The sequence below is a fragment of the Neodiprion lecontei genome, chromosome 1 (genome assembly GCF_021901455.1).
Source record: "Neodiprion lecontei isolate iyNeoLeco1 chromosome 1, iyNeoLeco1.1, whole genome shotgun sequence".
In the NCBI taxonomy this organism is placed as follows: Eukaryota; Metazoa; Arthropoda; class Insecta; order Hymenoptera; family Diprionidae; genus Neodiprion; species Neodiprion lecontei.
Genome location: NC_060260.1, coordinates 3,273,089 through 3,292,151, shown reverse-complemented (window position 1 = coordinate 3,292,151; position 19,063 = coordinate 3,273,089). Strand labels below are relative to the sequence as shown.

The 19,063-nt window shown below is 47.8% G+C and overlaps 1 protein-coding gene across 1 annotated transcript in view; it reads right to left on the bottom strand.

Annotated features, from left to right (window-relative positions):
• LOC107216762 (homeotic protein antennapedia) overlaps positions 1-17,802 on the bottom strand; it is a 63,503-nt gene extending 45,701 nt beyond the window's left edge. Inside the window, exons 1-2 of the mRNA XM_015654048.2 lie at positions 17,313-17,802; positions 16,069-16,172 (exon numbers count right to left, since the gene is read on the bottom strand). The gene's annotated coding sequence lies outside the window, so the exon portion shown is untranslated. The remainder of the gene's footprint in view (positions 1-16,068; positions 16,173-17,312) is intronic.
• Between the last annotated feature and the right edge of the window lie 1,261 nt (positions 17,803-19,063).

The window sequence follows — 19,063 nt, the reverse complement described above, 5'->3', positions numbered from 1 at the left end:
TGACTCGTGGATTTCCATCGGTTTTCGGCATGTTATCACAGCGAGCATTTCCAGGCCGCTTCGGAGGACGTGTGGGAAACGACGGAGTGCGCGACACGGTAGCAACACAGCTGGCGCGCCCTCTCTCGTGGGCCAAAATCACCCGTCGCCGAGGGTATGAGGGTGGTGAACGAGGGTGAGAGTGCCGGCGGAAAGCGGGGGGTGGGGGTTGGCTGCTGACGGCGGTCCGACCGATACGAGAACCGCGGGTAGCTGGAAATGAAAGGCCAACCCGATAGGCGATATAACTCATTCCTGAAGCGTATACCCCCGACCAACCGACCAACGGAGCGAGTACGCGCGATCACTTTCAAAGAAACCGCGTGTCGTATCGCGGCAAGGGGGTGAAACGGGTTGCCCGACAAAAATAAGCCGTGGTTACGAGCGAGGGGTTAGATTTCACGTAGAAAGTAAGAAACGAGTAACGCGTGGAATCGTGATTAAGAGAGAAAACTGCGTCGTCTCTACTCGAGAGGCGAGCGTTGGGGATGATCGGAAGCGAAGAGGACTTGTTTAAAAGTAAGAAAGTAAGTAAATAAAACGAAGCGGTTTTCTTTCACTCGAATCTCTCCTCTACGACTGCCTGGAGTATACTGCGGGAGATCGAGTCCCGGAGAAGCTTTGGGGAGCGGGGAGAGACACCGTTAGGCTTTTTACCATTCGTTTGGTCCGCGATGCGCCCTTGGGACCGGTAAGGGTGCGTTGTCTCCGCTCGTCCTGTGACGGGGGAAGTGAAACTCGCCCAGGCTTTGTTAGTTTTTCAGGCTTTTAACGAAAATTGGGCTCGACCCGTAGCGCTATAAACTCCGGACTTTCTCTGTCATAAAAATATAAAGGCCAAGGCGAGGCAGAGAAAGACTGAGGCGCGGACTCCTCGACGCGGATCGGGAACCCTGAGTCTTGACCCACGATCCGGTTTCTCGGGGTACCGATACTTGATATTCAAAACTCATCGTCGCCACGTGGGAGATGAAAACCTTTCGTAATTAACTCCATCAAAACCTGAATAAGTCAGGATACGTAATATCCGTGGACATGAGCTTGATTGAAAAAATATTTTAGGAAGGTATATATCAAATTAAATTATCTTCAACACTGTATTTTATTTACCCAATTTGAATATCAAGACACCGTGTGAAGTGTAAAGATTCTCGCAATGATCAAGTCAGATAACCTGAAACGAGTTGACCCACCTTTTTTTTATTTTTTGAGACAAGAGTAGATAAAAATAAATACGTTCTGATTGATGTTCGAAAGTTTGAAACTCGTGATAAAATTGTGGCTTGTAAAATAGAGTAAAAAATTGCTGCCGAATTTCGACCTGGAAATAATTTAGGCTAAGAGATCCGTTCGCTGTGCGAAAGAAAGTTTTAAAAATATTTTAAGTAGTAAAAAAGAGAGTGAAAGATCAACGTTTCGAAAACTAGTGGAATAGGGTTTCAATTTTGACGAGTAAAATATTGTCAATTTGGTTGACAATCCAGGAGTCTAAACATAGTAATTTAAAAAATTGATCTATTGGAATATTATCAAAACGATACTTTCGAAAATCGATCGCCCGCGTCAAGCTCCTTGTTCGAGCTTATCTGGTGAAGAAAATAGCGAGACGGTCTGGCGCAGAGCCGATTTAATTTTAGGGTCATCGGGTAATGGACAGCCCTGGTATACTGCCGGGGAAAAACTATTCGGCCCTAGGAGCGTAGCGGTGTAACCTCCCCGTTGGGCGGACGTAACAGAAGGAGGGTTGCAAGCGAAGCTTGTGCTCGAAGCGTAACTGGCAAAAGGTCGGCCTCGGAAGGAGGGGTCGGCCGAACGAAGGGATATTGAGACGTCATCCCCCCGACGCGTCCACCACCCACCCTTACCGAGCTTCCGTCCGCCCCTCTACCCCTGCCCCGCGCCTTGCTGACGGACGGAAGCAAGAGGATCGACGCAATCCCGATAGTTTCGAAAAATTTTTCCCGGGGGTCTGGATGACTCAGAGATCGAGCTTTGGTGCGGAGATTAAAGCGAAGTGTTTTTCTTTTCTTTTTCGACTGCACAAATTTTTATCCTTGCATTGAATCTGTTTATTCAAGTGACGTACCTTGTTTTTTTTTTTTTTTGTTTTTTGTTTCTCTCATTCCGCAGGCACGAGGATAGAACCGTTCGAGGGCGGACGGAGGCTGTACCTACTTTCCGACAGCGAGGCTCTAAATTCCGTGGGCCTCGGGATTAGCTCTTCCAATCAGACGAAACATTGGAAGGGCGGGCTTAATTAAAATCTCCGCGAGATCGAGCTGCTAAGACTTTGTAGCCAGCTAGCTAGCTACCTACAGCTATAGATATACAAAGAGGAGGCTGCCGGATGGGGGGAATGGAGAATGGCGAAGAGCGGGTCGATCGAACGTGGCGTTTTGTCTGAAACGATAACGGACATTCCTCCCCGATGATTACCTTCCCCGAAACAAGGTGGGTGCACGTAAGGATGAAAAAAACATTTTCTGCTTTGTTTTTCGTTTCATTTTTCCTCTTTTCTTTTTTAAACTCGCGATATTTGCACCGCGCAGCTGACGCCTCACACGAATTATGGAAATATGTTTCGGCCCGTCTGATCGTAACTTTCTATAATCACGAGGGATAGGAGTAATACGTATAATTATAAGATAATCAATACCCATAAATCACAGGGTAGAAAAAAAGGAAGAGGCTAAAAACGGTATTTAAGAAAAAGATCGCGTCGATTATTGTTACTTTGAAATTCGCTATACACTCGCTCCGGTCTGGCAGAAAACCAGTTAATTAAACACGAACGTAAAGTCACGCGAGTGCGAATTTTCGAAATTCGAGAAGTAGCGCAGCTGCAGCGTTTCTCCTTTATCGCAGTTTGATTCTCCAAGAAATTCGCGATTAGCATGCTTCTTTTGACAATATTTTGAAAATTCACGTTAGTTGAACGTCGATGAGACAGCAACTGCGGGTATATTGCGAAGAAATTTGCGGACATACGTAACGGCAAAACGAAAGCGTTCGAAATACTTCCGGTAACAATCTGTTTGGGATTTGATAGAATTTATCGTTCGCGAGTACTAAAATAAAAGCGCGGAGGGTGCGGAGTTCCATTCCGTCGGCTGGAGGAGCGAGTTGCACTCGGGTTGCCGGCTGGGCGATGCTCGAGGATGAGGGGAATATACACAGATATACGTATGTAAACGGGGTAAATGAATTTGCATACCCGCTTGTTATTCAAATGCCGTTTCACTCTCTCGTGATTCTCAATGAAGGAAATTACCTGCTCACCGCGACTTATCTCGAGTGAGCATCCCTGCCGGATATAACAAACGGAGAACAAGCCGCGTCGTCTCCTTCTACGCATAGGCGGGGTTTAAATTATACCTGAACGTAGACGGACTATTGAATGCGTGCCCACGCGAGGTGGGCGATAAACGGTGGAATTAGCACCTAAATGCGGGGCCGAAAACACGGCGGCAACGAGGTTAATAACGCGAGTCATTATCGCCTACGTATAGCTTGAACTTCAGACCGATATCAACAGGTTTGAAAAACCTGGAAATCGAAAATTTGCTGGTTTCGGCCAGCGCGTAAAGTGGGCGGGAGTAATTATTCACTCCGCAATTAAAGGCTGAACGGTTATTGAAATCGTGGCTAAATCTTTACACGGATGGTAAAAGCTCGCGGCGAGCTCCGATCCGAATGCAGTAAAAGTCGGCTGATTATTTACCAATAAGTGTAAGTCATTTCTGAGCGGTTTACGTACGTACGCTTATTGAGTGTACGCCGGGCGATAAATTTGCCCGTAGGGTAACTCTCCGAACCTGTATTTACTCTATTATGCAGGGCCGTTTTTATAAGCCGTTTACGTTAACGGCAAGTAATCGTTTAGATGCCGCGGCGAGATACCGGGGCGATAAATCGTCCAGAGGCCCCGCGGTACGCGCCGCGACGCCGTTCGGCGTCGATGGTAACGTTGTGACGGCTCGCCGTGGTGAACCTGAGGGGTAGGTCAGTGCCGCTTGGGCTCCGCGACGACGCGCCAAAAGGTGGCAGCACGAAAACACGTCGACTGCCATCTGGCGTCGTTCCTGCAAACCGAACCTCCGTGTCCCGGTTCAGCTCCTCTCAGTCAGAGGGCCTTCCACCCGGCCTGAAACGCGCCTGCGTCACTCTCTCAACCGTCGATTTAACCCGCGAGCATTTTCAAGGGATGAAATCCCGCCGCCCGTGAAGCACGCGCTCCGCTCACCCCCTCGAGCTTTGCTGCTCGAACTTGGTCAATTTATTCCTACGATGGAATTATTCAATATGGTTCGAACTTGAGTTTGACTGCTAGATTTTCTACCGCCGGGGGTGCAAGCTTCAGTCAATTTCAGAACAATTGAATTCCGTTTCACATCGATGCTTTCAACCCTCGAAAATTGGCGATTTGAGATCGGAAGCTTTTTGAGAATCCCTGTTCGTGATACGAGTTCAAACCTTGTGCATGAATTATTTCAAGTGATTTCTGAGCCGTTGTTTCAGGGTTGATCAAAAGGAAGCGTGATACGAATTCGGTTAATTGAAAGCTCGTGTTTTCGTTCGGGGATTTTGAAGACTCTTTTCCTTCGCGGAACGGATCGATGAGTTACTACGAAGTCTACTATCAGCCTTGAATACGTATATCTAAAGAAGGTTGGGAGCATCGGAGTCACCTACGTGTCCGAAATGCTTAAATACATAAATAGAGAGACATATGCATTCGAAATACGATGAGACGCGAGGTGGCGATATTATGCGAGTCGCGACCGCGGTCCACCCATACGTGCATAAATGGTCCGGTTCCGCGTGTCCGACACCGCGTGCGGTCGTGTCGCCTTATTCGTCAGCAACGCGGCGGTGGTTGCAGGTAGTTCGCGTCTCTGCGCGTGACTCTGCTTATCAATCAGGGTTACGGAACGGATCGACCTACTGCGGCCGTTCCGCGGCCGACAATCGGTGCCGTGGGTGGTCCTCTCGTCTCCGATGGTACAGCGATCAGGTGTCGTGGTCTATTATTAACCGGGACCAGAGCACGCTGAGCACGTCTCCGCAATCGTCAGGGTTCTCCAGCTCCCGCGGAACCGTCTCTCTCTCTTCCCTCCTCCTCGTTCCCCTGACGATCACGCACCGATTTGTGTGCCACTGGTGTACGCGTAAAATTGCACACCTCGATGGAATATCGATTAGAGACTCTTAGCGTCACCCCCTCTCGATGTCCCGTGATCCCTTGACAAATACCGACACCTACAAACCCCCAAGTACCTACTACCTGAAAACACTCGTGTCGGTTGACCCGGTATGACGTTCGGCAACTCTTGATTTCTTATATACTTGTATATAACAAGCTTGGCGCACGTCACGATCAATTTCGCGAGGATATCTTTAATAGGTTTTCATCACTATCCAACTCGGCAGATACGTGAGTTACGATATCGAATAATCGGCGTTGGTATGCACAGTCGTACGAAAAATAATTAACATCGGACGCGAATCGCGAGTCAAACGCAAGGCGTAACGCGTGGCGCTCTATGTGTGTGCGTATAGCTACAAATTGTAGGAGGTGGATGAATACAAGTCAATATCCCCAGGCTGAAGAGAATGAAAATTATGCGAGGGAACGTGCAGACGGTTTTATTTCTTCTTACTCTTCCGACAATCTTATCATCATCATTGTGTTGTTTTCTATACTCCGCCTCTCGTCGCGGCGCTGTATAAAATACTGAGTAATTACGCATGCCGTACAAATAATACCTACACGATACTGAGAAGTAATTATTAGTTGTATGCAGCGTGTTGTCTGCCAATTTAATGCGCAGAACGTTTCGATGCGTTAATTTTTTTCCTTCGTATCTTCCGACGATTTACATCGTTTACTGCAAAGATTATTGGGATAATTATAAAAATAAGATTTAAAAACGGGTATACCCGAATTTACCGTTACGTCGATGCGAAGCATTTGAATTTTGAAACGTGGAACGAAGATTCACAATCGATATATAGACACGTTCAGAGTAGAGTTCAAATAACCGTTTGTCCAATATCGTGCAAACGATCGCGCAAACTAACGAGCTGGAGATTGAAATCAAACGACGTGCATTATAGATTTTACAAGGAATATACCGTTTATTTTTGACTAAAAAATTTTTTGTATCTTTTCAGAACGAGGCCCGATCGTATTTCCATGTTTTTCGAGAAATCGCGGACGCCGCGTGCAAGAGCAACGCTTTAACCGCCGGTTCACCTTTGGGAAAGAAGGTTAAACTCGAGGCGAGCACCTTAAAACGGAAAGATGAATGATAGCGAGCGAAGGGGCATCACACAGCATCACTGGACAGGTAGTAATACAGCTTGCAGAGGCTGTAACTCATCCGGCGGTGCGCCGCGCGGCTAGCCCGCTGCACATAGCGTAGGGGATACGCGAGGGAAGGAAGACGAGGAACGAATGAAAAAGAAAAGGAAGAAGAGGACGAAAGGAATCAGAATGCACTGAGAAGCAAACGAGAGGGGGGGAAAAAAAATGCAGAGGCCGCAGCTGAGCGCAGGGAGGAAAAAAATTGACAAAAAATGGAAGGAACCGAATCAACCCGCCGATTCGCGAAGATATCGAGGGAAGCAATTAGCCCACATACGTATTACTACGCGGTTAGTATGAGCGCGTATTGCACGCGTGTGAAGCGGACTTTCGAGGCCTGGAAGTTCGGCCGGTTCTGCCGGGCCGAACTTGGGCAAAGATCGTAATCTCGGGCCCAACGAGTTGGTTCGATTCCACCTGTTCCCCCCTGGGCTCGGTTGAGAAATTACATAAATAAAACCGCCTAATGACATTTCTCATCGTTTCGTCACTCGCGGGCAACAGACTAGTGACCGTAAAACACGCCTTTCCCCCAAGCTGTGAGAACCGAGCGCGTTACACCTTTCAAAACTCATCGGTCCGGCTGGTTATCTACGAATAATTGTTTCCTATTAATTAATTTTGGATTCTCAACACAGTGCAGACCGCGTATAGGAGAGGAACTCGCCGGTTTTACACAGCACCGTCTCATTTCCACGTGGGCGAGCACAACGGTACTTTTAACCGTATTTTTAACGTATTATAACGAGGTGCAGCATGTGAAAAATTGCATCCGAAATCATCTGAAAGGTGTCTGTCTGTGTTTCTATTTCGTCAGACTTTAGAGAGCTGAAATTCAATTTTCTTCACGAATAATTTACCATAAGATTTTCGTTCTTTATTCTGTCTTTCGTTTTTTTTACTTCGTAACAAGGATAAACTTGCTTCTGAAACTGCGACTTTGTCAGAGAATAATCAGCGTCTCATATTTTTAAACTTGAAAATTATAAATTATTACCACGTATACCAAATAGATATTATATATTCGCATATTTTATTCGCACAGGAAGACAATGGAGGCTGAGAATTGGACACGAGGATCCTCGTCCTGCGTCGAGGGCGTCCATAGTGAAGAGAGAGGCCGCCTCGTCATCACTCAACTGTCAGACGGCCAACCAATCCTGCCTGGAAGGTGCCAGAAATCGTAACTGGGGAGTCAACCAACCAGAAACGCTGGGAAAACGACGAGGGTGGATCGCGGATCTGATCCGATCCACCCTCAATTTTTGCTATTAAATTCATTGAAAAAGTTATTTTTCTCTCTCTCTCTCTCGCTACACGACAAGTACTACAATTGTCCAAGACGTTTTAGACGCAATGTAATTAAGTTTAGAATCTAGCAAAGAGACTGTCAGACCTCCGGATCACGGATTCTGCTGAAACTTCTGGGTATGGGGTTTCCGATGTGTAATTTTATTACCATTTGCCATTGGGCCTTCTTTCACTCAATTCACTATGGCTCAGATTGTTGAAAGAAAGATTGTTGAGTCCCACGAGATTAAACTACGAATCACAAGGTCTGATACTCTCCTTACAAGTTCAGCGTAATAATTCAAAGGGCGTTTAGGGTATTCAAAACGATAATATCGCGGCTTATGGTACGTACTTGTTGATACGGCATATTAACCGTCTGCATACAGAAATTATAATAATCAAACGGCGTGTGTTTCTTCTATTGGTTGCAACGACGTGCACTTGAGCACGCGTCATTCTAGAATTATGCGTAGCAATTAGCGCGATTGTCCGTATATTCCACAATCACGACTACGTGTTTTATACCTAGAGCAATATCTTGAGAAGCATCGGAGCAGGGACACGGTAATGAGCACAAGAGCTATGCGGGATATGGGCCTAAGTTTCTATGGGGTATAAGGCACGTTGAGCGAAGCGCGTGTGGAGCGGATGTGGAACCATGTCATCGGGCTCTGGGAAAAGGAGCTGCTGGCCGACATCACGTGGTATACATAATTAATATATCCTTAACGATTTAGCCATGTAAATTTACCTCACAAGTCGCTCTTCTTCCTCCGCTTGTTGTTGTCTTATTCGGTTTAACTTGATAAAACGCAAAAACGAATCCAAGTGCTGCGCATCGCCTTACACACACTCGTAACGAGAGAGAGAAAGAGAGAGAGGTTACCGTTGGTGTAATTCAGCAGTAGATGTTCTCAGTCGAGTTTCTACCTCGCTTCGAGGACCACTTGTGCCTCCTACCTGCCCTACCTACTCCTCAATGACGCGATCAGTCCTACAACTGTCACACAACCACGACGTGGCTTATTCCATCAATTTACGACGCTTTCGTGCTTGGAACGCATCATCAGCCGCTGCCAGATTCAATGGTTGAATGCAAACCAAGGTCTTAACGTTGAAACGGGAACTTCGAGAAGAATCAAAGCTCTGGACTAGCAAGAAGATCGCAAGCCATGCGAAAAGTTGTCCTTCAAATCTGTTCAACATTTTCTAATTTATTAAACGACCTTGCAATCCCCCCTTCTAATCCACTCCGCTCATCGGTGAACCATCGAGAGGCACAAAGGTGTAACGGTACCGTCGAAACGATAGACGCCGAAACAGGTAGGAGAAACGAATTTGGTGGCGGAGGAGAGGGACGGAAGGAGGATCGGGAGAGAAAGAGCGGCGGGGAAGAAAGGGGCGAGAAAAAAAAAGAAATAATAAGTAGGTCCAATACAAACTCGCAGGCACGAATCAGTCCCTGAGGGCTCGAGGAGGGAACTACACGACCCCGGTGGCTATTATTGTTTGTTGGTCAATTCCCGTTCATTTTGCCGAGTGTTCTTCGGTTTTCTGATCCAGGTATATGTATCCGCACATCTGTATGTGGACGCAGTTCCCGAGCTATGTATGTACCCGTAATTACTCCGAGAACAGAGAATGCTTTTAAGGGGGCCGAAACTGCCCTTGCACCAAACCACCGCGAAGCTTTGGCCTCGACCAAGACCCACCGAGGGTGGCGAACCCTCAGACGGTAGGAAGACGCCTGGGCGTTATTGTTTCGCCATTGATTAGCCCTTGGTCGTGGAAGTTCCCCTTGCATCACGTGACGAGGATGGTGCAACGGTGTCTCACGTGTCACGGGTAGTTTACGTCTTCAAACGTTTCATGCGTAGAGAAATTTTTTTAGCAAATTGGAAGTTACTTAATTAAAAGCTTAACGCGTAGGAAGGACGTGGGTAATTAAAAGAGTGATTTAGTATTCGAGACATAATAGCTGTTTTGTAGGAAATTAATTGCCGTATCTTAAAATTAGATATTCCATGTGCCTGTTTTTAAAATTTAAATGTCTAGTAGTATTTATGCAGATGTCGAGGGAAAACATATTATAGTTTATGGAAATTGAGGTGCATGCATGACGTTATACATGCCAATGCCGAAATGGTAACGCTTATTTAGTCACGAATCGAAAAAAACGTTCGTTAACGTCAGAAAATGAACACATCGATCTTTCGAGGAACGTCGTTCACTCGTGGGCGGGCAAACTATATTCAAAAGCGAGCGAGCGAAAGAGGCGAGAAATCAAAGCTGAACCGTAAAAAATTGAAGAACCCCTGAAGATAAAAGTTTCAATACACGGGTGTAATCAGTGATACCGAATGTGAACATCACGCCGCCGCCACCCATTCACACATCGGTGCTATTTATATTTGCATCACGTTTGATAAGAGAGTGTGTAAACGCGGGGCAATCAATGTTTATGGATTTCTCCCGCACACAAGCATTTCGCTCCACGCGAAATCGCGTATACCTGTAGCAATTACGAATCGCGTGATTTGTGGCAGTAACTCCTCGCGACGGCGGCGTCGTGACGCTCCCAGGTTATACCTGCAGGTGGCCGACACGAAGCTACCGTGTACTCCGACCCTGTTTTTGGAAACAAAATATTATTTCAGCGTATTACGTACGCCTGTCGCGGTATCAAGGTGCAACGGAAACCCGGGCTGCCTAGACCAGATTTGCCTGCACAGCACGCTCTGCTTCGTAAATCCCTCGCTTGTCTCCGACACTTTGGTACCAGCGACGAGAATACAACCCAAGCGACTAGCAAGGCCGAACAACGCGTAGCAGTCCTAAAACCGGACTTTTTTCAGACGCCGATGCTCAAGGAAATTGACTTCGTTGTAACAAAAGTCAAGACCAAAAAACGGCAGATACTTCGCACGTGGTAACGCGGTCAAGCCGAGGAATTGCACTCAAATTTTGAACCTTGACATTTTTTCACAACACACGTACTATTTACAACCTTCTCCGCTGGAGGAAAAAAAGGAAAATATGATTTGTGGTACCGTGGTGCAATAATTTTGGGACAAACGGCCGGGTATATAACGTTTTACAGTCGAAAATTTCTCGGTACCCAAGACAGTCTCTTTCGCAGGTCAGGTCACGTGTCGGACATTCGGTTTAGACGAACCGGACCTTTGGCCTTGTTAAAGAGACAGAGTTAGATTATACCTCTGAGAAAAATGCTTTTGAGCAGGTACGTAGCATGAGTTTAGTGTCCGCCATGAGACGAGTTTTCAGAGATGAAACAGTGATAAGCTAAAAGAATAAAGTGAAGCTAAAAAAGAACGAATCCCGCGGAGAAAATAACCACGTCTCAACGACGTCCTACTCAACTCTTGATCTCTGGTATTGCGCAACGCGTCAATAAAACTTGGATTTAATTAAATTTTCACAACGGTATATAAGTAGGTAAGTATGTAACGAGGTAGGCCTGAATCTCAACAAGGTTTACGATCAGTTTCTAGTTTTAAGCCCGCAGTTAAGAAGCGAGTATTTTCTTTCACTTCGTTACCGAAAGGAACGAGGATTTGTCTGCTTTTGAAAAATTTGAGGGCGGCTCTTCGGCTCGGTATCAGTGGTGGTCCGCCCTTCTGTCGGGAGTTCCTGTTTATTCAAATGAGCTTTCGACACTCCTAGAATGATGTAGCGTGCCGCTAACCGCTGTCACCCACAAAGCCTGCCGTGGAATTGGTCCGAAATCGTGGCTGAATTGGCTCGACGAAGGTGTCGTGCAGAGCCCACATTAGCCGACCGGTTTCGGTATGAGCTGGATATACGTATATTAAAATTCGAGCAAGTTCACACGCGACTCGTCGCGGAGGTTGGCAACTGCAGGTAGGTGACCGTGCATGCATTCGCAGTATGTACTTAAGTAACCATGCATCGCATACATGTATGCCACGTGTAAATCCTCGCTTTGTACACCGCGGTCCGGATGAAACTTTACCCGCACTCAGGTTGTCGTTATACCGTAATATTATTCAATCTTAAAGGTCGTGTCGTTCAGACCGGGTTAATTAATTACAGAATTTGCATTGCACGGGCGTCTGACGAGATCGGTCGGATCCATGTGCGAAGAGCACGGAAAAAAAAAATCAGTAGAAATCGGCAAACCAGTCTTAGAGACGAAAATTCTTGTCGATGAATCGAAAATTTACCGATACAACAGCAACTAATCGTATCCACGAGTGATGAGTGTGCATGAGTTTTAAAATAAATTACATCGATTTGTATAATATATACATTTCGCAAGGTTTTATTCGACGTGCGAATATTAGGCCTGACGCAATCACCGCACGGAAATCAGTTAGCAAATTTATTTTTATAAAAAAAATGTCTACAACCGAGAATATGTTTTGTCGCGAATTGACGCGATCGCGTAACGCATAATTCAGTTGATTAAACATTCAAACGATATCCTATAAATCGATAAACGATCTTGCATCCTCGATGTAGTTGACAGGTTAGCGACTTTATGCGCGAATTAAAAAAAAAAACAAAAAATTGATAGAAACAATGAGCAGACGATGGGATGAATGGATCATAAAGTGTATAATGTAAAAGACCAGGGACTAGAAAATAGGAATTGGCAAAAATGCAGCAAAAAAAAAAAAAAAAGAAAATAAAGAAAAAAAACGCAAACCAAAAACCGCTACACTCGACAAATACGCGCGAGCCTGGTAATTACGAGAGTCCATTTGAGGGGGGAGACAATAATTATAATGGTTATTGGGGTAGGGAGGCAGGAAGGCGGCCGCTCGGGGGTTAAATTACAGGTTTGCTGCGTGCGGCCAACGTATAGAGGCATAGGTTCGATAGATGGGTATCTGTGTGCCGCACACTGCCTCACTCCCGTACTTTTGTACACCACCAAGAACCACGCGGTGTGTACCCGGTATCTTGCTCACGTACCGTCGACCAAAGAACGACGACGCAACGGAGAATTCTGCAGTTGGGAGCCGGGCAACGGACGGAATTATACCCGGAGTGTAATCCACACTCCGGCGTACGACACTGAGCAAACAAATGTTACACACCAGATAATTTGACGTTTCGAAACAACGATTACTGCCTCTGGTCTACGTGTGCCTCATACTTGGTATCGCTGTGCGACTTACGCGATACGTTGTAGAGGAGTCTCATCACACCCTAAAATCATTGAGAAAGGGATTCGTGCTGCTGACTTACTGTTCCATCAATTACCTGTCAGTGGACTCGGAACTTAGATTCTTTCATTTGTAACCACATTCGAAATATAGATGAAAGTCAAAATTTGGAGCTCAAAATCTTCGACGATCAATCGAGATTTGAAATGAGATTGGTGCAGAAATATTCTAAAGTGACACAAGTTTGACACAAGCTAACAGTTTCGTTTCTCTGAAACTTGATCCGATATTTTGATGGTAAACTTTCACGAACACGATGCGAAGAAGAGTGTTCTTCACCGAGTACGAAGGAACATCAGCCGCGCTATGAACGTGGCAACGTGGTATAATACCATGCCTACTTCGCGGGACTTCGATGAACGATTTATCACTCTTATTAATAGCACGGCAACCGGCTCTTATACCGATCGCATCCAGCTACAAGAGGCTACACCTAGAGAATCCTGCCTTGAACAACTGGATCATGCCCTGTCCTGCCGAAGCGAGAAATCCTTTCCAGCATTCCGTTCCTTGAGAAATATCCTCGTCCAAGGTGTGTACTACACACCCCCGTAGTGACGGTCACGACATCCGGAACACAAGGTGCAGCGGCTGGAACGCCCGGTAGAGAGAAGCAAATATAGCATGCGTATCGCGGATAAATAGCACACAACCAAGGACCTCGCGTTACAGCCGTGGAATATTGCGTGTAAGGATTGTTCGTGATGTTGGCTTGGTGTTCGGCTGGACACCTAATTATACGATTGTCGTTTGTTCGAGAGTCTGAGATATCAGGACGAACCGGACAGTCGGCGTTGGACTCTTTCCTCGACTTGGCCTGACTCGGCTCGGTTTGCTTTGCCTTGTTTCGCTTTCCTTCGCCTCTGCTTTGCTCGGCCCAAGTTTGCGGAGGCAAAGATTGTCGCGCGATTAGCGCTCGGCCAGTGATGTCACGCTGGAAGACGCATGGTGTCCGCGTTTATATGGGCTAACGCCGCAAGTGCGTAATCGCCGATCGCATCTGCCTGCACTTTGCGTCAACTCCGGCACCTTGCCCGCACTCGCCTTACTCCGGCAATCCTTTTCAGATCTACCTCTCTAAGTAATAGTCGGCGGATTATCGTACGCGTCTCTCTCTCCCAGGTAATATCCACACGCCAGATTCTCTGAGCATCCTCGTTACTCACCGACCGATAAAAAGATTCGGTCTCAAAATGAGCCGACGAATTTTGACGAACAAAAATAATACGGCACATCGGCTGCCGTGCATAAATCGCTGGAGATCGATAATTGATTCCGATCCCTCAAAGAGCCTAACCATCCATACTCGTTGATATTCAATTGACTTCGTCTCGCTGAAGACCATTTGTCTCTGCGTATGTAAGAGGCTTGCAAGATCCGGTTCTCTGACCGGCCGTTTATTCTCCGAGCAAACTTGACTACCGATGTATCGAGCCTCGAAACGACGGCATCGACATTGCAAGATCATTATATCATTTTCCGGCGCTACTTTTTCACGGTGTGAAATCTAATCAGCAAATCACAGGGATCGGATCAACCGGGCGGCATTTTTAGTCACGGTGAAAGTTAATTTATTGCGCCAGGGCGTGTTTGGGCGGGCTACTCGATATCCGCGCGTGGAATCGCGAACCTCGGTTTGAAGCTAGCGTCGAAAAGTGCTGCCCGGAGAGCCGCAGCTACGTGGGAAAACGCTCGGCGAAAGAACCCGTGGCGGAACTGCTAAGCCGTCGAATCGACGGGCCTTAAGACCTTCCGAGGACGAGGACGTTCCGCAGCGACGTCCCGAACGTAGGTTTGTTCGCAATCGACGGGACGTTTGTATGGCAAGTCGTTGGCAGTTCTATCGTCGGCTTCGTGCTACCAGAGACCGTTTGGTACCATGGTTTCAATATCCGTTCGAACGCAGATGTCCCGCGCCATCCGATACCTTCTTCTTTTTCTTTTTCTTTTTAATTTCATCCATTCATTTTTTACCTCTTCTCAAATACGCTCCGCGTGTACGCGGCCCGTACATAAAGTTTGCCTGACCGGTGCGCATTTGCCCTTTTCCACCATTCGCTCCCTCCACCCGCCATTCGTAGCCAGGAATTTGTACAGCTTAACCCTGCCAGGCCCTCCGGGACTCTTGCGGTCGTTCTCAAGAAGCGTCCGAGACCATGGGGCCGAGACTTACCACCGCGGTGGTGGAAGAGTCTGTATATTTTTATGAACTCTCCCGTCAGAAGAGAATTTCGTACCCGAACCCTTCCCTGACGGCAGTTTATCCACATTTTAACCAACAATAATTCTCCGAGACTCGAACTCTTCGAAAGATTTTTCACTTTATGATCTGAAATTTCGAGTACATACAAAGAAATAGGATGAGCTTTTTGTTGAATGCCAACTTGCCGCGCAATGTCTTTACTGACTTGTGCATCGGATACGCGAGGCTGGAAGGAGGGTTTGAGTTTTGAGAAAAACGAGAATACGAGCATGCCGCAGCGAAGTTGTGGTTGGAGAGCAAACGGCTGTGAATGATTCACCGCGTCTCATTACTCAGGCAGCTTTTTACTTTAATCACATTAATGAAGCATTTAATCTCACCGCGTGTCTTACAAGCCGACGGTGTGTGGCCCGGCCGGGTTCACCGTTGACGAAGGAGGGGCCAGAAGAAACGGGGAGAGGAGGATAGCGGGGAACGGAAAGAACGGGGCACGATCCGTAGACACCACAGCCACAAACTACGGCCTGTACGAACCGGCCCCGACAGCCGGCCAGCTTATTATATTCTTATTTCTCACAGGGCCCGGGCCCCGTCGCACCCCGCTGTTCCTCGTTCCACCGTTCCGCCGTTCCACCGTTCCCCGCGAGGTGCCCTGGTCCCTCCCGCAGGGCCCGCTAATAACCGCGGGCTTCTTTAAACTCGTTTGCACCTGTACACCCGCGGTCATATCTAATTATTTATGTATTTATTACGATTCCTTTTCTCTTACGATCCGCCAGTTCCCAAACTTCACTTTCGGGAATCGCTTGAGCACCACCGACCGACCACCCCTGCGTCCGTCGTGGCTCACACATGCAACACGCATCGCCGCGGAGGACGAGTCGAGTTCTCGATTTCTTGGAATTCAACAATTTTTGCTCAGCGCATGAATATCCATGATGGAACTTCGTTACCTTACAGCACTGCCGCAGGGCGAGTCGACTCATGTCGGCATGGTAAATGGAATCCGCGAGTACCGGGTGCCGAGCCGCCCCTCGAGTGTCGCAACGTCACTTACCTGGAACAATAAATAACCCGCTATTATACAACACAACTCGCACATGTACCGGTGAGTCGGAATATGTGCTACTAATTAATCAACACCTTCTGTAAGCGAGGGCGCAAGGTCGCTGCCTTGAACGAACCCCGCGATGAGGTGCAAAATCGGTTAGATAATTAGTCGACTATTTATTAATACCGAATTTTGTTACATTCCATCGTTTTTTCACCATCGCACACGACGTGAAACAAAAAGGTCCGTACACACGTTGTTTGTCACCTAAGATTTGATAAAAATACATTCAGGCACCGAATGGAATTACAGATGTTTTGGCAACTCGAAACTACACGTATTGGAACATCGGACAATGTACGCGTGCATCTTGCGGTGAAAATAGAAAAGTATTTCAACATTCATATTTTCAGCAAGTTTGCGAGGAGTTGCTCGTTCTCTCGCGACGCTTTAACGCGGAAACAGAACTCGTTTCGACACACCAGATTTACATCCGTGATATGCCCGGCCAGTTTATTCTAAGATTATATAAAATCCTACTGTGAGAACCCACCTGTACTCATTCATATTTATTCACTGGCAAGATGCCACTGTTATTATTATCAAGATTATTGTGACTTTTATTTTGCTAAAGAAGGTAGGCCGATTTGAATCTCTTCACGTCTCACTTTCCCCACGGTCTCGACTCCTAAAAGTCTCGTCTCACTAGAGGTTCTTTCTTTTTACCTTAGAGTACAACGTGCCTGGTAATTATTTAAACGCGTGTTTTCAGGACAAGAGGCCGCGACGTTACGGAATCGGTACTAGGCTTGTAAGGATAAACGTCTTCGCAAAGAACGTTCATTAACACGTGATTCATGGATATGAATCGTTTCGCACAATGGGCGGATTTGCAGACGACCATCGGGATCTATTTCGCGTGTTGGAATCCGCCCCGGCGTCGGGTCTGTCAAATTTCACTGTATCACCGCGGCGAGCTTTTGTCTTGGGTTTTTTTTTTTTTTATTTCCGACCAGGACGATTTAGCGAGCCTGAGTATTCCGTCTGCATTTCAATTCCGAAACGAGCCATTACGCGATAAAAAAGAAACAACAATCTCCCCGGCGAGAGTGAATTCTGCGCGAGATAAAACACTGGCAAACTAACCGAGTGGTTCGAGGTTCCGGTCGGCGGGGTTCTTAGGTAAATCACGGTCTGGCACGAGTTCCTCCAAATTCCGAGCGCTTCATTACCGCCTGCATCCAACCCGGGTCCAGATCATCCGGTAATCCTATTGGCCGAACTCGAAGCCAACACTCGCGCACTTATTGGCTGCACTTGGCACGTGGCACCGCACAAGCACACGCGGGTAAAGGGAGAGCCGATCATCGGTGTCGCGGCAGCCACGTTGTGAGTGCCCCCTACCCCCGGAATAAGTGATCGGATCAACCCTCACCCCCTGCACCAAGTCGCGAAAAACTCTCCTCCGTCTCCGGATCGCGACGTAAACGCAACGCGCGATGTCCGACGAGCGCGACGTCAGACCATTTCAGTTTCACCGTTATCAATTTGTTCCCCCAAAGAAACAAGAGGGTTGGTTAGTTGGTTCGTCGGTTATATATGGATCGGCAAAACCGCGAACAGGTGTACCTATGGACACACTGGGAACATAAACCTCCTCGGTCGCGAGCGCTCGCATAAATATAACAAGAAGGAAGGTAGGCCCCTCGTGATGGTCGGCATTGCCCGCCGAGCCGTCACGACGCGAGCGATGGGGGGAGGCGGACGATGAAGGGGGATGGTGGGGGAGGGGCAGGGGGGCACACCGACGCCGCTGCGCCACTGCTGTACGGTACCTGTGCCGGGCGCACACTTAGAGGATCGAGGGTGTGTGGGTGGTCATGTACGGCGCAACACGACGGTGTGAAACACTGGGAAACGGCGGAATGATCGATGGGATTCTGCGCTGTGGGAGGCGTGGGTGCCCTCCGCTCCCCGTTCTTCCCGGGCCGCGAAGCTCGCCCCACGACGCCGGGCGTCCCCTCCCCCCCCCACCATCGCGGAAAAGCGGCGTAACTTCCCCACCGACGCCGGGTGCTCGCGGCCCTTTGACGGTCGGCAAAAGCTCGCTCGCTCGCTAGTCGGCGCAACTTAGTCGGGCGGGAAAGGGTGGGGGATGGAGGGGAAGGGACACGCACGTGGTCAGGACGGGGTTACGTCTCCGTTCCCTAGATGGCGTCGCGACGGTGGCGACGCCAGCACTGTCTATCGGAAAAAAGCTCAAGCTCTCAGACCCGGCGGCAATGCAGCTTGGCGTTTTGAACGAGACGAACAATTTTCACGACCATACGATTCCCCGAGCGGTGATCAGTGATGAAATAGGCTTAAGCTTGTACGCAGAATTTTATTATCAATCGTTGCGCAAAAACGGACATGATTATACTTTACGTAATCCCTGCTGTGGGGAAGGGGCGGAGGACACTTTTCATACCCCGCAGGATCAATTAAAAATTACGCAGCCAGTTTGCGTAGAGTTCTACGATCTGCCTTATAATCCGCGGCTCTCTTACCCGTATACGTTATACATATACGTAGAGCTACGTGTTCGATCGCGGTATAATATGTATTTATTCATCCGCATGCGAAACGCCGACTCTCTGACACTGCTACCCTCCTTGTACGGCTGTGTTTATACCCGACTCTTTTCGTACCCGGCGGCACTCTCCGGTTGCCGCAGTGAGGTGTAATTAACGCGTTGCGAGGCCGCTCACGCACCGTTTTCCACGCACACCGTCGTCCCGAATGTTCACCGACTGAACTCCCAGCGTCACTCACACCGATCCGGCCGCGGCGCACGCGCTCATAAACCACGGACACCGCGGGCATGCCAGAGTTTCCACCCGCACACAAGACGACCA